The sequence below is a fragment of the Polyodon spathula genome, chromosome 2, assembly GCF_017654505.1.
Source record: "Polyodon spathula isolate WHYD16114869_AA chromosome 2, ASM1765450v1, whole genome shotgun sequence".
NCBI lineage: Eukaryota > Metazoa > Chordata > Actinopteri > Acipenseriformes > Polyodontidae > Polyodon > Polyodon spathula.
In genome coordinates, this window is record NC_054535.1 from 103,163,623 (window position 1) to 103,183,222 (window position 19,600).

The 19,600-nt window shown below is 40.3% G+C and overlaps 1 pseudogene; it reads right to left on the reverse strand.

Moving 5' to 3' along the window:
* LOC121327374 overlaps window positions 1-19,600 on the reverse strand; it is a 144,362-nt pseudogene that overhangs the window by 45,527 nt on the left and 79,235 nt on the right.

The window sequence follows — 19,600 nt, forward strand, 5'->3', positions numbered from 1 at the left end:
CTTCGGCTGTCCATCCCCTTCATTCAAAATTCTGCAGCTCGTGTTGTTTTCACTCAACCTCGCTGATCTCATGCTACCCCTCTGTTTCATACACGCCACTGGCTACCTATCTCTGCTCACTTTGAATTCAAGACCCTTGTTCCACCCCTTCTCTTCCTTAGTTCCTCTGTGGTGGAAACAGCTACCGGAGAACTTCAGGACTGCTCTATCACTGTCTTCCACTGCCACCTCAAGACCCTTCTGTTTACGCTGCACTTCTAGACCTCTTGTTCTTCCCCTTCTACTATGCATTGGACTTCCCTGACCTATGCACCACGTTACTGCATCCTCAGTTAATACAAGATCGTTGCACTATTGCACTACTATTATGTCATTGTAGATATACAGTAAGTTGTAATCTTAACTTGCTGCATCCTAGCTTATATTGTATTTAAGCAGTATTATATGCACTTACTGTACTGTATTATATATTAAGCTTGCAATGTAACCTTGTACTACCCTCTAACACAGTAAGTCATCTTGGATAAAGGTGTCTGCCAAATAAATCATCATCATAATAATAATAATAATAATAATAATAATAATAATAATAATAATAATAATATAAACAGGAGTGATACAGTAGCTCAGTCCTCAGTTCAAATCACAAGGCAGGTCCCTTTGTTACAACGCCTGCTATAGCAACCTGAAAACAACGTTCTAGTTTTCGAAGTGAAGGAAATGATTCACACTTTATTTTAGGTTTGAAGTATCTCATTTGTGACAGACTTTCCAAAAGAGGTCCCTTTTATCCCAGGCATGTCTGAAAACAGGATATTCGCATCGGGCCTGAATCTTCGGTTGAATGGAACTGGAGTTTTTCAAGGCACCTTTTTTTTATCTCTAAACACAGCAACAACAAATTGGCCTTTTCTTACCAGCTTAACGGTTACCTGATTCATTTATCATCATTTTGTTTTACATTTCTATTTAACAGTTTGCTTTCAACACTATAGGCCAATATTTTCAAAGGTTTTATTATTAGCAAGTGTATGCAAAAATGAAATAAAAACTAGCTCCAAATACATTCTAGCACTTTCGACGACCAAATTAGCAAAACTTTGATGACTCACATGGGCCTACATAGATACCCAAATGAAAAACAACTGCAGCCCAAGCGTAGCCAAGATTAGCAATAAGGTAAAGGTTTCCCCTCGTTTGATTCTTTTTCATGTTCTTATGAACTGGCTGAAAAGGCAGCTTTGTTTACTAGAAACCACAAACAGAGCTACAATATATGTCCTTCCTGGACTGGAGTTCTTTTCAGATAATTAAAATAAAAACTTTGGTTTTTCAAGACCTTGAATAATAAACCTAGGCGTTTTATCTCGTTTTGTAAAATGAACATACATTCTAGCTATGCAAGACAAACGGTAAAATCCATAATATACAGAACTACATAATCAGCAGCCATTAAGTCACTGAAAATTTATAAAGCTAAATAAAGGAGGTAACGTTTCAGCTTGGAATCTTTTTTGTAAGCACTGACATTAGTTCCAAAGTTACCTTCAATCCCGCCCCCCCCTACACTCACTAGAAAGTGTAAACTCATAGTACCTCAGCTCCGCTGCTAGACCATCTGTGATACATTTAAAAAAACGACTGACTTCAAAAGAGGGTATCTGGTACAGTGAGAACGAGAAGAAGGATACCTAAAGAAAAGGGAGTAAGGTCAACATTAGATTATGTCATTGGACAAGGCCTTGTAGATGATGCCAAGACATTGCAATGATGTGGCATCTGCAAGAAGTCACACTGAGGACATCAAGGGAGCCTTCATGGGCAAGGAAGGAGCACCATCACTCTTCATGATATCATTAAACTAGGTCCTGGTAGGGAGGTCACATATAATAATACTGTGGATGAGACGTGTGCTCACAACAGCCATGACCAGCTAAATGAGATGGGATGGGATCATGAAAATAACCGGTTTAGTACAAACAGGGCAAGATCCTCCAGATATAGATACAGCAGAAGCATCCAAGAACCAGAGTGATAAAATGTCGTTCTTTATTTTGTATTTATTTTCTGAATACAAACTACACACTAAAATACTGTAAACTATTTCTGCTTAACAAAGTCATTGATAAGACTTCTAGCCAAACATTTGTTTAAAGAGTGAGTAGTATCAATTGTAAATCGCTTTTTTATATTTACATATTATATAGTTTGCATTTCTGAAGCTATTTTAGTACTTTTCCATATATTACAATGATCTTATTATAGTATTTTTTCCATATTGTACCACCAATAAAGATATGGATGAACTGCCATCAAACATTGTACAGGCGTCATTGTGATGGGAAAACACACAGTGTGCAGAATTGTGTAGCAAATCTGCATGGCTCTACAGCAGCCATTTGTTCAAGTTCAGAAAGTTATTGTTCAAGTTAATTTGACATTTCTTCCCAGATCTCCACTTACCTGAATAAGCATCCAGCTGAACTGGCTGAGGTGAAGATAGTGAGTGAGCAACCCCAAGGCAGAACAGCTTTCTTCTGAGAGCTGCTGGCTGCTGTACACAGACACCAAAAAGGAGATCTGCAACAAGAAGATATGAATGTCAGCTCAAAGAAAAGTATGCAAACAGTTTTTTATATGCACAACTAAACATAACACTAAAATCTAGAACATTAAAAGTGGAACGTCACACTCCATCTCAGAATGTATCCACTCAGGCGTCCTCGTACATCTGATGCTTTGATATTGTTTTGTATGGTGTGTATATCACCCTGCTTCAGCAGATGCTTTAATCAGTCTTGGTTATACTATTGCACCCTTGTTTGTTTCCACAGTTCATATGAACACAACTGTATATCATTGCCTCTGTATCAAAACCAATGCCTTAGACCCATGCTGTTTACCTTTATAAAATCAGGATTTGACACCCTTTAATGGTAGCATCCTGGGTAGTTCTTACAAACACCCACACCTGCACCTTATCTGTTGTAAAGCACACCACATATGGTGCTAATGCCAAGGAAAGCAGACCTGAGTTTATAAGGGAGCAACTGGCATTTAGCGGTAATTCAAAGGGACCAAAACAATTAAAAATGTTCCATGGCAGCTATTAATAGTGCATGAGCTGTAGTTCTCCAAGCAGACCAATTCATTACCTTCTGGGACATCTGTACTCACATGCAGGCTTGCCCAACAAACAGGCACATTAGCACTATATTGCAGAGCAGTGGCAGGGATCAGGCGAGTACAAACCCCTCGAACAACAAAAGATGCAGCAGGGGCACTGCTACTCACAGCAGACTAATTGAACAGCAACATCGAGTCTAAAGAATTGGCCAGCCGTGCCTTTGAAGTTTACTTTTAAATCCCAACATGGGCGTCTCTCAATGGGATCCAGACCCTCACGACCAAAGCAGCTCTAATTACACGTGAACAGTGCAGTCTGACCCTTTGAAAATGTGCACTTGTTGCTGCTTTTGTAGTTTTCTATCATCTCCCAGCTCACTTTTCTCCTGGAGATTTCAAATGCACAGCTGTTTAATAAAGCATGACTGAAAGGCAGCACAAAATCCCATTGGGGATTGTTAAGATTAATTATCAACTAACAACGCGTTCATTTGCAACTGCACATAAAATACCTAATACGCATCCTTGCCTGTACTCGCTGCTATTTGAATGTGCTGCAGTCACACAGCTTTGTTTTGCCATTGAGCAACATGTTATGTCAATCAATGATTTAAATAGTACTTCACAGGAGTCAGTATCACGAAAAGTAGGTCACCTTGACCTACAACCACAGTATGTAGAACAGCTTTACTTCAAATATTCCTCCAATAAAGGTGACACTAGATCTTAACCAATACAGGAGGCACAAAACAAGCAGGACACCGTGGCTTTCTGTAGAAAGTGATTCTCATATGATGATGTGATGATTTTACAACGATAAGAACTTCTCTAGAGCAATTCTCAAGATGTGAATGAGTCTTCTTAGCAAACATTTCTCAAAATACAAGAAAATATTTAGATTCAGTTAAAATGTGTTTGCCCACTGACAATGGGAATGAGAATGTAGAGATGGGAGCCCAGCTAACAATATTTAAGTTTTTGTAGGTATCAGGCTTTTAAACTGTCACCCACACCTGTGAGCAAAAACTGACTCACTGAGAGCAGAAACTGACCCAAGACTGTCACAGCTACTGGAAGATCTGTGTAAGGCATGTGTGGAGAAGCTCATTGAATTGAAGGTCAGACTGGCCTGCTCAAAGTTCCAAACCTCCCTTATCAGGCAAAAGCATCAGAAGTATGAACCAGCAGGTATTCTTCCTCTGCTGGTGGAGGTGGGAGTGACAAACAGTCCTCAAACGGCGGTGGAGGCGGATCAGCAGGTATTCTTCTTCTGCTTGTGGGTACCTTGGCTGTGGACGTTCAACCTTCCCCCTCTTGGGTTGTGGACACACCGACTTTGCCCTTTTGGGCTGTGGACGCACCAACTCCCCCCTCTTGGGTTGTGCATGCTCCGACTCCCCCCTCTTGGGCTGTGGACACAGACCCCCCTCTAATGGGCTGTGGACGTTCGGGCTCCTCCCACTCAGACGCAGGACGTTCAGTCTCCTCCCATTCAGGCGAAGGATGTTCGGGCTCCTCCCACTCAGACGCAGGACGTTCGGGCTCCTCCCTCTTGGGCTGTGGACGCACCGACTTCTCCCACTCCAGGTCCGTGTCCCCTCTCTGCCTCCTTCTCCTCACCTTCCTCTCTCTCGGCCTGTGGAGGTGATGGCGTCTGCTGTTCCAGCAGCCAAAACCATCCGGACGCACAGGACACCGTCCCCATTGAGTAGGCTTTCCAGAAGCCCTCCCGGTCATGCCCAAACTCCATGCACATAACGCACGGGGGGGCCCTTCAGCCCTCCACTGCTCCTGCTCGTCCTCCCAGTAAGGGGGTCCCAGTCGGGTGGGGTCCCATGACCACAACCACTTGCTCTGCTGTTCTGCTTCTTCCAGCTCCTCTTTCCTCCCATCTTTCCTCCTCTTTCTCCCATCTTTTCTCCTCATCCTCACTCCAAAAAGTTATATACAGAAAAAAAAAAGAAAAAACTGCAGTACCCTTATCCAGCCTGCGTCCAGGAGGTGCTGGTGATCCCACACTGGACACCACGTGTGACAGGAAATGGCAGAGCAGTGACATCAGGCCAGATACTGGAAGAACTACAGACAGGTACTGCAGGGCAAGTAATTTAATTAAAGACAAAAAAATTAATAAAATATTTGAACAAAAATAAACGCTCCCAGAACACAAATAAAAGGTCAAACAAAGTCTCGAACACAAATATACCAATACACACACAGGTCAGGCTGGGCAGATTGCTGTCACTAATCCTGTATTATTTTATATTTCTCTCCTCTCTCGCTCACTCGTTCTCGTTCCGCCTCTGAACACCCCACCCGGAGTGCAGAGAACTGCAGGTTTTTATACAGGTGACCATCTCCTGATTAGCAACAAATTAATCACTTAATTAACTCATGAGATGGCCACCTTCTGCACAAGTTTGTTTTATTAATTATTCCTGGCAGAGGACAAGTTGCTACCTTGCCTCTGCCAAAACACACTCAAACAAACAACAAAACAACGTGGCGTTAGCAGGGATCCAAAGTAGCTTGTAACTACTCCATCCATTTAAAGCATTTAATAAACCAAAAAGAGCACTACTACACTCCTCTACATTAAAACTTCAAATTAAATGAGTCTGTGTGTTTTTCTTGAATATTAAAAAGTAATCTCGATACGTTGCAAGCCCAGTGCACGAATAAAACCACTACAGGAGTTTAAAACATCTCTGTTCTCCTTGAACATCTCCCCTGAGTTTAAGAGTATGTGCGAAAAATCTGACAGGACCATGAACATGTTTCTCACCATGGTGTGCATTTACAGCATGCAAGTTTCAGGCTATCGTGTGCTTATGAGAAAACTTAATTATCCTGATTATAATGTTAACACATTTCTGAACTTCAAAGAACAATGACATGTTTTTGAACACACACACACGGAATCACAAAAAAAACATCTGCAATAACACTCAGCCCCCCCCCCAATTTTAAAGATCACTGTATTTCTTATACACCTCCACTTTGAGCCTCACAGTCCTCATCAGAACAACACATCACACCCCCAGTCCTTTATGTATTGCATAGATAAGTAGGAACAGAAGCCAACCTCTGTCTGTTTTATAGTTACACAGCCAAGATTACATTATACTAAACTTTCCATAACTCTGCACAGAGTAGAACTACCATACATTACTTTGCTGCATAATGTGGTTCTCATGAGTTGTACAGCCAACACTCCTGATTAAAACTCAATGCACTGTGTGTGTGAGTCATTTGCTGTACACAAAAAGGTTAAAGTCAGGTCAAATCATTGGTTGGCAGTACAGGTCCTTGTAATGAAATACCCTTACAATACAAACACCTCCTACAATTAACTTTAACTACAGGCATGTTCATATTATTGAAAATGTTCTATATAAAGTATATTTACTGTTCCCTTAGCTTTTTTGCAATGTTATATGTAAACAAGTTATAAAATGTAGCAGCACATTTCCACAAATTGTCATTGAAACATGTTAATGACAATTTGTTGAGAATTTTATCAAATTTGCTGTGGGGTTGAACAATTTATTGAACTATAACCCCACACAAATACCACCCTGTATTCTAGAAGCAAGCACATTTTCTGGACTGATAGCATACTGAGTAATACAAACAGACTCATTGTTCTGCAGAGACATTAGGAACGCAGGCTGTCAATACAGAAATAAAGAACTAATTTAAATGGCATTCCAAAACATCCTTTAACAATAAAACCACCTAGTATACTTGACTATCCCAGCTTCTTCTTTATGTATGTATAATTTTCCAATTTAGCCTGACCACATTAACATATAGGTTTTTGCTCAGAGAACAAAACACATCAAAACGTTAGGTTATTATCATAACCCTGGTTCCCTGAAATAGAAACGTAACCATTATCGCATGGGTATTTACCCTGTGGCACAGTCACTCCCCATCTCCGAGGGCACAAAAGTACTGCACTAACAGATCTCAGTGTCACTTTTCCTTCAAGCCTGCTGCAATAATGGCCGCAGCAACCTTGAAGTTAACGGTTACATTTCTATTTTCATATTGCTGAATGACTGGAATGCTACAAGGCTGCCGAACGCACTGGCTGAAAAGGTGTGCTTGAGGATCACCTCAAAGACCCGGCACTGCTTGTTGACCTTGGTACCGGTACGGTGCGGGCCCACCGGATCAGTCACCGCGGGTGGCAATGTACAGGGAAGCCCACCTGTATAAGCCACTTTCAGTACCACACACGAGACTGAGGGAATCCTGCTTTTCAGAATAGTAATAACAGCCTTCGTAATGGTAATGCTAAAGATGTCACCAAAATGGTAGCAAGATAACGTGGAAGAGATTGCAAGCAATCACAACAGAAGCATGTATCTTACAGTAATTTAAACAATTACCAAAATAATATACAACGTCTCATCTTTTTAGCCAAAGCCAAAACGAGAAATAAATAACTCCAGTCGGAGCTATTGCAGCCTGGGAGGGAGAGCACAAAGTCAGCCGACTTATGTTGCTGTATGCCTGGGAAGGAGCGACTCTAGCCACTGGCTTCACGTGGGTCACAAGGCCGCTGTGGGACATAACAATCAACAGGCTGTAGTGCAGAAAATACCTGTAATTAGTGAAAACTATACTGAGCATCAAAAGAAACGTTTCACTTATATTGGAGAATCAAAAGAAATTTATCACTTCTATTTGGATAAAATTCACTTGATGTGATCGAAAAATGACAAACTCTGTTTGAGAGCAGGTGCAGTGACTTTATATTGTGCTGACTAACAATTTACATCATGAAGATGATGTAAAATGATCTGTCAATCTTGGGCAGGTGTTGTGACTCTTGATTTCCCAGTTCGTGGCCTGTCATTGAGAGTGTATCTGGTTATACCATACCAGGTTTGAAATTGCTGACTGTGAGCACCTAAGATGGTGAGCCACAGTATGCTGCCCTAGCCCAGCCAACATGTCGATTACATGAAGACGCTGCTCTCTTAACAGACATGACATATTGGTTTTTTTCTGTGATTTTCTTTATTGCTTTTATTCAAGCTTGCAACTCAACAGCTGAAACCACTCCATATCCACTGTTTCACTAATTAGGTGATTAAGTGCATGTGTTTCAGTCATACTCACTCAAGCGTGTTACGGTCAAGGATAAATGGTTGAGTGATTAAAAAGAAACTAAAAACATTTTGTCAATGTCCATCATTTATATATTTTTCAAAAATAAATGTGTTTCAATAGTGATGTTTATTTTTCTCTATATATTTCAGCGATTATATTAACATCACATATAATTTGTGTAAAAACACAATAAATGTGGAATATATAGCAGATACAAGTAACAAATAGTTATCTGAACAAGGCTCTCCTGTCGGATCAGTCTTGAAAGAAAAATGGCGAGATCTGTGAGCACAGTTTTTAGTCTGTGACATATTGTATACGCCTTCTGAGCTCCACAAATCAGATGGCTGGTATTTATACCATGGGCGTGGAGTTATTGTGAGTATTTCGGCTGACACCACTATTTTTGGGGGTGCTCGTTTTAATATGTCAAAGCAATGTAAATGTCAGTGTCAGAAGCTGGATATTTAAACATGTTCTGGGTTCTTTTAAATCAAATTGGTGACCAGTTATAAACCAATGAACAAGAATACCAATTTGAAACACTTGTTGTTTGGAGACTGTGCCTCAGTAATCAGAATGAAGGGTTGGATAACATAATCTATTGGCCTTACTTGAACTATAGTTGTTTCCATCAAAATGCCCACTGAGCAGATCTGTTTTCTGCATTTTTTTTATAATGTAGTGGATATTTTATTCAAACAGCATGTACTGTTTGATATAATTTTAGTATCACCCATGTAGCTTCTTAACATGCCCTGTATTGTTTAAATGCACCACATTAACCAATGACAATCAAGAATGTGAGTAAAAGCTTCATCATTTTTTCCCTTCAATGCAGTGTTTCATAATGAATAGACTGCAGCAAGTTCAAAGCTCTCAAGGCTATTATTGGTGACTGATACCAACCACTTTACATGAAACTGTACACCATATTTATTAATCTGCCCTGTTCCAGTCTGCTCCCTGCAGTGTCAGTCTAACTGGTCGTCCCTTTCACTCACTAACACCCTTCAAAACGTCCACTCCTTAAATCAGGTTCAGAGTAGAATGGCCATTATCTTTAAGTACACAAGGCAACATTTGTTTGGTTTATAACATATAGTACGATCAACAGGGGTCATAACCTGTAGAAAATTGCAATTGTCTTTCGGCTCGGTACACCTAACTGTTACTGCGATCTATCTAGCTCAAGACACTCAGGATAAGTTCATTTTCTCCATTGGTTTTAGTATGTTATGCAATTCTCTTTTGTTGGAAAAAGGCACGTAGCAATTGCCCAGGTGCTTGTTTTGTAACGCTTATAACGTTTTTAAGGATGCACAGAATAAAACAGCCACAGCTCCCTGCTATTCTTCCTGCACATTGTCTGAGTCACATTACACCTGTGAGAGCCTTGGAACATGTTCTGCAGCTGACTCACACAAAAAAAGCTGAGTGAATATTAATTACCATGTTCTTAAAGACTCACTGTATCAACCAGATGATTCATCAAGTAAGGTTAGGCATAGACACAATAGTCTCATAATGAACAGACACATGATGTTAATGTAACAGTCATTTTGACAGTCAATACACTTCCAGGGAGTCACATGTATGAGCCTGCACAACCACAGTGTGTTATACAAAAAACAATGTTAGTCTTCTGTCTTAACAAGCTCAGAGCCTCAATACAAACTCCTGGGGAGTCACATATAAAAAGTGTGTGCAAGTTCAATCCTATACTTGCCAACATTTGGAAACTGTTCAGTGGGACACCCGAGGAGGGTCATACGCAGAAAAACACATAAATATGCAAACACTCATTAACCCTCCCCCCAGAATAAAGGTATATGTGTAACTCCAGTCACTGTTAAACAAACACTTTCTTTTTTTCTTGCTTTGATAGATGCCATTTTCTTTATGCAATGCCATGACTTTGTATAATACATATCTCAGAACCTCCAACACCACACTTCCTGTGATCAATGAATGCTGTAGGAAAAGGAAGGGTGTAACTCCAGTCTTTCACGTTCCACTCCCACATTTTACTTAAAGTCATAAATCTCTTTTATTATTTAAAATGAAAGACTTCATCAGAGCATTATTGGATTGAATAAAACAATACCTTTTTCATTTTAGTCTTAGTAATACGATTTTTTCAACGCTCACCAACTACTGCTGGGCAATGTCGTCATTCCCTGGCCAATGTTCTTATTTAGGTCTTTATAACAACGTTGACTGACATAATTGGGCAATGACGTCAATGCTCGGTCAATGCTGTCATTGGCCGCTGCTCTTGGGCACTGGCAACAATCCCGGGCCATTGACATCATTGGCCGATTTCGAGAGCGAAAGCCCTAGACTAGCTATGAAGAATTTCTAAGGATTTTCTTCTTCTGCATCAGGGCGTGGACAATTTGTTAAGATATTGGGACAGTCCTGGCCATATAGGGACTGCTGGCATGTATGCAATCCTGCATCCTTGACAACACCTGCTGCAACCTGTTGGCAAGCTCTGCTCATTTTACAGTGCTAGCTATGCATTATAAAACAAGATACCGTATGTAAACAACAGAATGCTCACATGAACAGAAACTGCACGAGGGTCACATAGCTCTCTTGATTGTAATTATTGCTGCTGAAAGAGTACAGCTGACAGGCTGCCTTGACTGCAAACACAATTCCATTTATTACATAACGCTCTTCGTGGGAGTCAAGGTTTCTGTGCTCCAGAGAGATATATGCTCCAAAAAAGCAGAGTCTAACAGGAGTTAAAGTATATGACAGACAGGATATAGCTCATATGAAAAACACCCACATTTACACTGTAGTTACAATGCAGCAAATTGCTGGAAAGTGCAGTTTAAATTTACTGAATGTCACTGAAGCCAGTGACTGAACTAAAAATTATACATTGGTTACCATTTCTAACGCAAACATGTATCAGTACATACTGTTCATCTTCACTAAACTAGCTTTCTAAAATAATAATTAAGACACTCTCATCCAATAAATGCTAATGTTGCATGCTGCGCAATAGCATATACAGTAAATGTTCAGCTGCTGTTTTTTTTTTTTTTTAAGAGTAAGTAGCTTCAGTTGTATGTGTTTTGTTTGCAATCATTTTGCTGGCCCCATGTACCCATGTATATATAGAGAGAGACAGTATTTGTACAGTGTAGTTTTGTTGTTTGGCTTACAACCTGAGAACTAGTCTATCCAGATAAATATCGAAACTGGACACCGTTTTTTGGTGTTAGAAAAACTGCAATTCCCTTGAGCCTCTTCAAGTCATGAAAGTGCTATAGCAGACAGTGCAGTTAAGCTTTTAAAACAACTGGATTCAGATATTATGTCATTTTGTGAAAGGTACTATTGTTTGTGAAAATGAGATATCTGAAACTAGTTTAGACCCGTCTGATAAAGCTTGCCAGAGACTGCAGGTAAATGTTCCAGACACTATAAATTGTGTTCTTACGTGACACATTTTTACTGCTCCCCTCTACAACCCTAATGCTGTGTCAGTGGTTAAAATAATTATCTAAGCAGGAACAATAGAGAACGATGTATCCCATTTATATGCACAATCGAATACGCTCAGAAACATTGATTCATCTGAACCCAATCCACTTTGGCATGTGTATGACGTGGACACATTTGTTTTCTTACTAAAAATAATCAATTACAAAATGCTTGATTGCTTGTTCTTGTAAAAGTTGATGAGTACTGGCTGTGTGTGTTTGCTTGTGGTGTTACACTCATACTTGGAAAGCTTCCCTATTCAGCTACATCTTAACTCTCCTGGCACATCAGAGTGTAGAAGCAAAGGACACAAGCTTTCTCATTGGACCAACAGAGAGGAACTCATCCAATCACGGCGCTCATTTATCCCCATATGGAGTCCAAACGTTCACTACTGGCATTTATTGCAGATATCTGAACTGAATTTAAAAGACATTAGGCTAGTACTGCTAATATTCTTCTAAATGGACAGAACTTTCTGAGACAGGCTCACACCAACAAGATTTCATGATCAATAAACACAAATGAATTTTAGCCTAAAGGGCACTTTACAACACACACACACACACACACACACACACACACACACACACACACACACACACACACACAAAACCTGGAATTAACCCTGAATAAAAGTGTTTCTTGGGCTGGGAAGCAGACCACTGTAAGGTCACAATCCAAACTTGTTTTTGTATGTGGGTGTGGGCTCCTAGGAACTGTAAGCAATACCAGGAATAACAATTACCATTTGATACACGTATCAGACTAGCTCGTAATTGCTGGCCTGCTTTCCCCTGTGGTTATTTTTGTGAAAAAATGAGCCAGTCTCCGATCGAAATGCTTATCTATCCCCCGCACTCCCCCTCCTCTTTTCCTTTGCTAACTTCTACCGGTCTGAACTAGATAGCTCCAGCCTCAGCAGCATCATCGCTTCCTCAGCTGCTTTTGTTCAGAAAGCCCAGCACATGCATATGCACTAGTCACACAAATTCAATTAAACCTGTAAGAATCTCACTACCCTGAGCCTAGGCTATTGAAACACACTTTGAAATTCAATGCGTCATAATTCCAGGTGAAATAAATAAATACCTGTCTGTCTGTCTGTCTATCTATCTATCTATATATGTGTGTGTGTGTGTGTGTGTGTGTGTGTGTTTGTGTGTGTGTGTGTGTGTGTGTGTGTGTGTGTGTGTGTGTGTGTGTGTGTGTGTGTGTGTGTGTGTGTGTGTGTGTGTGTGTGTGTGTGTGTGTGTGTGGGTGTGTGTGTGTGTCTGTTTGTGTGTGTGTGTGTGTGTGTGTGTGTGTGTGTGTGTGTGTGTGTGTGTGTGTGTGTGTGTGTGTGTGTGTGTGTGTGTGTGTGTGTGTGTGTGTGTGTGTGTGTGTGTGTGTGTGTGTGTGTGTGTGTGTGTGTGTGTGTGTGTGTGTGTGTGTGTGTGTGTGTGTCTGTTTGTGTTTGTTTAATTCCTCTCTGTTTTCAATTCAGCTTTAGGTTGTTTTCAAGCATAAACAACAGCTACTGTCTACACACTGCCAGTAGTCCAAGACTAATATGGGATTCTCTAACATAATGTGAAGCAGGCCGTCTACATGGGGTTGAACAAGCTTCTAACTATAAATGTAACACAGGCCTGTGAAACTGAAAACCGTGTTCTCTTTACCAGGAAAACATGAAATGCACAAATCCTCATATCTACATGCTAGTATTGTACATGCCTCACAGGGTTTGTATACATGCAGTCAAATCTACAGTGCCTATGTGTTATATGTATTCCCTGTGTTCCAGAGTCTCAATCTTCCACAGAAGATTGTCAGGAGTTTGCAGTTGGACACCAACAAGCCCCACACCCCCACAAACTCCTGAATCGATTGTAATTTATAAGCAAATCCAGCTTTACACAGTCTCAGTGAGGATCACAAAAACCCTCCTCACAGATGGAGGTAGCTGAAGGACAGTATTGTTGCCCAACTGGTCTAGCTCCATGAAGGTCATTCATTTCAAAGAGAAGGCAGTATGGGGTATATTTCAATGACGAGAGATAGAAATACAGCCCTCCTTTAACTCTAATAAACCTGACTGGTAGTATTACAGGGTTCCAGGGTTCTAACAAGTCATTATTTAAACAATACCTCAAAAATGATCATTTAATCATTTAAAACACATTACTGCCTGCCTTCTGTTTCTTATTCTAAGGTGTCTCTCTAGCATGTTATAAGCACAGTGCATTTAAACTGTAATAAACACATCGATACAGTAGATAATCAAATATGAGTCATCTGTAGATACTTTTCTGTTTCATGGTCCTGTACAGTATGCATTGCCACCCTATATTTACATATGCAAGGTAACATAGAACTGCATCAGAAATATACACCAACAAAGCTGGAATCTGCAGCCTGGATACAATATTCACAAATTTCTCTCCCATTTGTAGCTGCTGTCATAATTTACTATTTTGCTGTGGGTATTCATGTACAGTACTCCCTCTTCGACAGTTCACAAATTTGTCAAATAGTCATGTACTGTACCTAACCACTTAAGGGCCCTTCACCAATTCACTGCTTTCAATGTTTCATTTTTTTTAAAAGTCTAAGTCAGCTAGCGAAATAAACAGGGAGCATTGTACTGTATAAGCATAAATTGGTACCTGTCAGTCCTATCTGTCGTGTGCTAGTCTTAACTGCTTGATGTGAAAAGATCTTTGCAGTGGGGTGAGTAATTGTGTTTATGTGATGCACTGCTAAATCTAATACATGAAACAGGTTCCTCTTTTGCAGGGATGTGCTGCTTTTCCTTCCAGCCAGGACAGGGGAGATAAGATCATTGGGAGGTTTGTTTCTTGTTTGAGTGACGCACACACAAAGCAGACAGCTTTGACACGATCTGATCCTAACAAGCACTCCTGTGAAAGCACTCAAAATCCACAAACCAACCACTCTAGCCATGCCTTATTTCCTTACCTTTAAAAAGGTACTGACAGTAGACAGGCTTTTGTGGAAGAATCTTGAGGAGGCCTTCAACCAATAGTGGATTGTAAAAGGCTAAAGATGATGATTATATATATATATATATATATATATATATATATATATATATATATATATATATAAACTGTAAACATTAGATGACTATAACAGAGGTGACAAAAACTGTTTGCCACTGAAAGTACTGCACAATGACAGCTGTTTCTTTTTTTTTTTTTTTTAAAGTTGGTCTCCAACTGCATTTTGCAGCAGTTTTAGTAAGAGGTATCTTTATGAATTGCTTGTGAACATTGCAAAAAAAAAAATCCTGAAGGATGGAGGTCTGGGGCAAATAGACAATATGGAGTGCTATGGAGCTGTAGTTATGTACACTGCAAAAGTGTATTATAACCAGTATAAATACAAAATAAAATCAAAACATAACCTCGGGAACACGGTTACCAGTTGAGGAGTCATTAATTCAGAATGTACATGAGGTCAGGTCTGGTACTGTGGGAAGGTACTGGGTATGTCAAGTGCGTAAAGGTAGTTACAACATCATGGGAGACAATTATAGTCAGCAGGGAAAATAAATTCACTTCAGCTTTTAATTGAAGAGGATTTAACACTGACACTGCATTTTCCATTTTCAGGAAAAATGCTTAATAAATCTGGCCCAGGGTAGTTTATTACATATCACCTTTAGGAAATGAGAAACAATAATGGATAAGGCATTGACAATACAGATCTGAGGTTTGATCAAGTGATGCAAAATGCTTCAAAAACAACAGGACTGATATTTCTGTAAATTAATTCTTACTGCTTTTGCAACAAGACTCAAAAGCATTGCTTTAACCATTTGCTTCAACAACACTTTCCATTACTATGCACACCTATTTCATGAATGGCTTTGAAAAATGCTGAATATCGCAATCTTTACTGAGTAACAGAAAGCCACAAGGAGGTTTGGGTAGATATTGATTAGCAGCTCAGACCCCTGCAATTCATTATAAAGCCCTGCGTGTGTGAAAGTGAGAGTCTATATGTGTGCAGAGAGTGACTCCTACTGGTTTGAAACAGATCCATCACACACGTGAATAATGCACCTTGGCCATTCCCATAGAGGTTAGCTGTCTTTACTGTGGCAATACAAGAACAGGGTGATTCCTAGATAACTGATGAGTTCTTGTTTTACTAAATGTTTCAGCACTTTGGACTTTTCTTCCTAAAAGTCAGTGTGGGAGGGAGAAGACAAACAAGAAAAACAGACCCACAGCACTTTGGATCGTACATCTTGTCAGCATTACAGAATGTGTGAAGTTTTGCATCTCAGGTATTATAACGCACATTTGTTCACTAATGTAACAGTCTTGGTATTTTGGAGCCTAATTTTAATGTAAAAGTTCTTATTTCAAAATAAAACAATACAATACTGTAGGTTTATCCTAAAAGACTCTCTATTGATCAGTAACCATTCAACGCCAGTCTGGATAAAGAGAGTGTAAAGAGCACAGAAACACACAGGTTTGAACTGAAGGCAACCCCCCCCCGGCCGAAGCCCGACACCTTGTCTGCGGGAACCTGTCTCTATCGGGTGTGATCATGTTTTTAACACCTATGCCAAATCCGCTCTACATAGGGGAAATAGCGCCTTGAAAACCAGTATCTTCCACCTGAGTTCAAAGGGACTCTGAACTTCAAAGTAACCAGATCCTATCCTGTTTCCCCAGACAGACAGGGCCTTTGGCAGTGTGTGAGTTTACAGGGGGAGAGATAAATAAGGATTTATTCCTTCTTACTATAACAAGAGAATTGTAAAATGGTCACAATTAATACAATATTTAAAATCTCACACCCCTAAAAAGTCATGCTCTAAAGCAATGTACATACAGTATGTGATGGGGGAATGATTTGTACTTTTTCTGTATTGTACAATTTGAGCATCTATATCGTGATGTTTTGTTAGATGTGGTTAATCTTGCGGTTGAAGTTTTGAACTTGCAGTATGTTTGAGGCTGACAGTATTGTACAATTTACATTTGCCGTGCCACAGCTGTTGTACATATGTGGCTAACCAGTGTGTGTGCAGAGCTAGTTAGCTGTAATATTGTTTGCATACGTTCCCTTGTGGGTGTGAAAGGGTCTTTATATTTCGCATATTTAACTTGCGTTCGGAGCCCAATTTAAACGCAGGACTCCAGAGGTGAAAGTCAAGAGATGCTATGAAAATACTGCACTGTGCCACCGCCAGCCCTTTGTAGATGTGTGTGTCTGTTTGAGAGCTGTGTGAAAGGTCCTCGCCCCTGCGTTCAACTCCACATCCTATTCCAGCTCACAGTCGTTCATGTTGGCAGGATCATCCGCATATATGACACAAACAACACAAGGAAGTACTGCGTGATAAAACTATGCTGTTTGTCTTTTTAAAAAAAAAAACACAAATAAACAGCAGTTATTAATAACCACACGAAAGATTTCCTTTTTTGGAGTTTCTGGGATCACAGATCTTTTCCCAGAAGTGTGGACGTTACTTTCCGTTTTAGAATTGTGGTCAAGGAAATGCAGATTCTCTTGCAGCATTTGTTTTCAATTTTAGTTCAGACTTCCTCTGTGATATGTCAAACTTGAGGATGGGTGGGTTCTTGACTTGTTATTCTCTTTATTTAGAAATGTGTTTCATGCAGGCAGGGGCTTTTGTTTATACCACAGGAGCCCATGGTTACAGAAACAAAACAATGGCTTCACATGTACAATTTTCAAACGGGGGGGTGGGGGTGGGGGGTCAAGGAGAGTTGGATGAAATATGAATGGAAAATTTGATATGTTCTAAAAAGTTGAATAAACAACCCATTATGTTATGTTTAAAAGCCCCAACAACCTTTTTTTACGCTTGTTTTGTAATTTGTTTTTGTCTTTACACTGGTGAACTGCTTAGTGAACCTTTCCCATTGTCTGTACAGCCCTTCTTTTGTCTCTTGGTCCAGGTACCACTCTTTGAATGCAGACACAGCTAGTTCTCAACACTCATCAGCAAGTCTTTTCAGAGAGGGATTCTGTGATTGAATCCCAGCCCTGAATGGAAACCAAAGTCATCCCAAGTGAGCTGGTGAATTCACCTGATCACTGTCCTCTCTAAAACTAATCCGATACATGGATTCATAATATTCGCACTGGGTGACTCACGTCAGCTTTCGAGGAGGTGCACGCATATTCTACATGGCAATATAACAAGTGCACCAGCTCTACTAAAATACCATCATAAAGACACTGCACAGCAGTAAGGCTAGTGGTTGCCATCTTATGGGGGAAGCAAACGCATGGGAAACCCCAGTGATAAGAATTGTTTAAATCAGAGTTGGAGAATCTAGTGACTGATAATTGCTGGCTCTGGTTAATAATGAATGCTAGAAGGTGCCGGTTAGAGAGGACTAGATTGGTTGACCATAATGAAATGAAGATGCTTGTGACAATGAATGTATGTACTGTATACTATGCTTTTTGGATTTACTTTAAGCCAATTCCTTACAAGGCTGTGTTAACCCGAGATGACATGTACATGCTCTCATGGATTCAGTTGCTGTGTTGACCCAAGATGACATGTACATGCTTTCATGGTTTCAGTTGCTGTGTTAACCCGAGATGACAAGTACATGCTCTCATGGTTTCAGTTTTTGTGTTGACTCGAGATGACATGTACATGCTCTCATGGTTTCAGTTGCTGTGTTGACTCGAGATGACATGTACATGCTCTCATGGTTTCAGTTGCTGTGTTGACTCGAGATGACATGTACATGCTCTCATGGTTTCAGTTGCTGTGTTAACCCGAGATGACACGTACTTGCTCTCATGGTTTCAGTTGCTGTGTTGGCAGCAGCATTGCTGGCTCTGTTAAGTTTCTTCCCTGGGGTTGGTTCTTTAATTTCCTCCTCTGCTGTGCTACATCAAAGCCCAAAACAGTATCTGTATCTCAATCTCCACTCTAAAAAAAGAGCACAAAAACTGGGTCAAATCCCTGGTCATAATAGTAAACATTAAAAAAAATGCATTTGACTAGTGAACCAGAACAACTTATACTTGAAGGGAAGAATCAAGAGAATGTAAACGCAACGCTTTTGTATCATACTTTCTATTAGCTAAAAAAGTATTTTTTTCTTGTCACTCAAACATGTTTACATATGCACTGGACATACAAAATGGATAATATTTAAGTATATCACCTTGTTCTATTTTGTTTCTGAGAACCCTTTGCTGTGAGACCCAGCACATGCAGCACAGTCTAGGAAAGTGTCTCTGTCAAGACTGGGAACCCTTTGCTGTGAGACCCAGCACGTGCAGCACAGTCTACGAAAGTGTCTCTGTCAAGACTGGGAACCCTTTGCTGTGAGACCCAGCACGTGCATCACAGTCTAGGAAAGTGTCTCTGTCAAGACTGGGAACCCTTTGCTGTGAGACCCAGCAAGTGCATCACAGTCTAGGAAAGTGTCTCTGTCAAGACTGGGAACCCTTTGCTGTGAGACCCAGCACGTGCATTACAGTCTAGGAAAGTGTCTCTGTCAAGACTGGGAACCCTTTGCTGTGAGACTCAGCATGTGCAGCACTGTCTAGGAAAGTGTGTCTGGGTAACTGGGAACCCTTTGCTGTGCGACCCAGCATGTGCAGCACTGTCTAGGAAAGTGTCTCTGGGTAACCGGGAACCCTTTGCTGTGAGACCCAGCACATGCAGCAGAGTCTAGGAAAGTGCAGAGGGGTGCCAAAGTTCTTAAAGTTGACAGCACCACTTGTTCACTGCTACCAAACAACAAAACATTAACTAAAACCCAAATATATTCTCCAACTCTGACAATCAGACTGCCATTTACCAAATAAATAAGGCTTGGGAAAG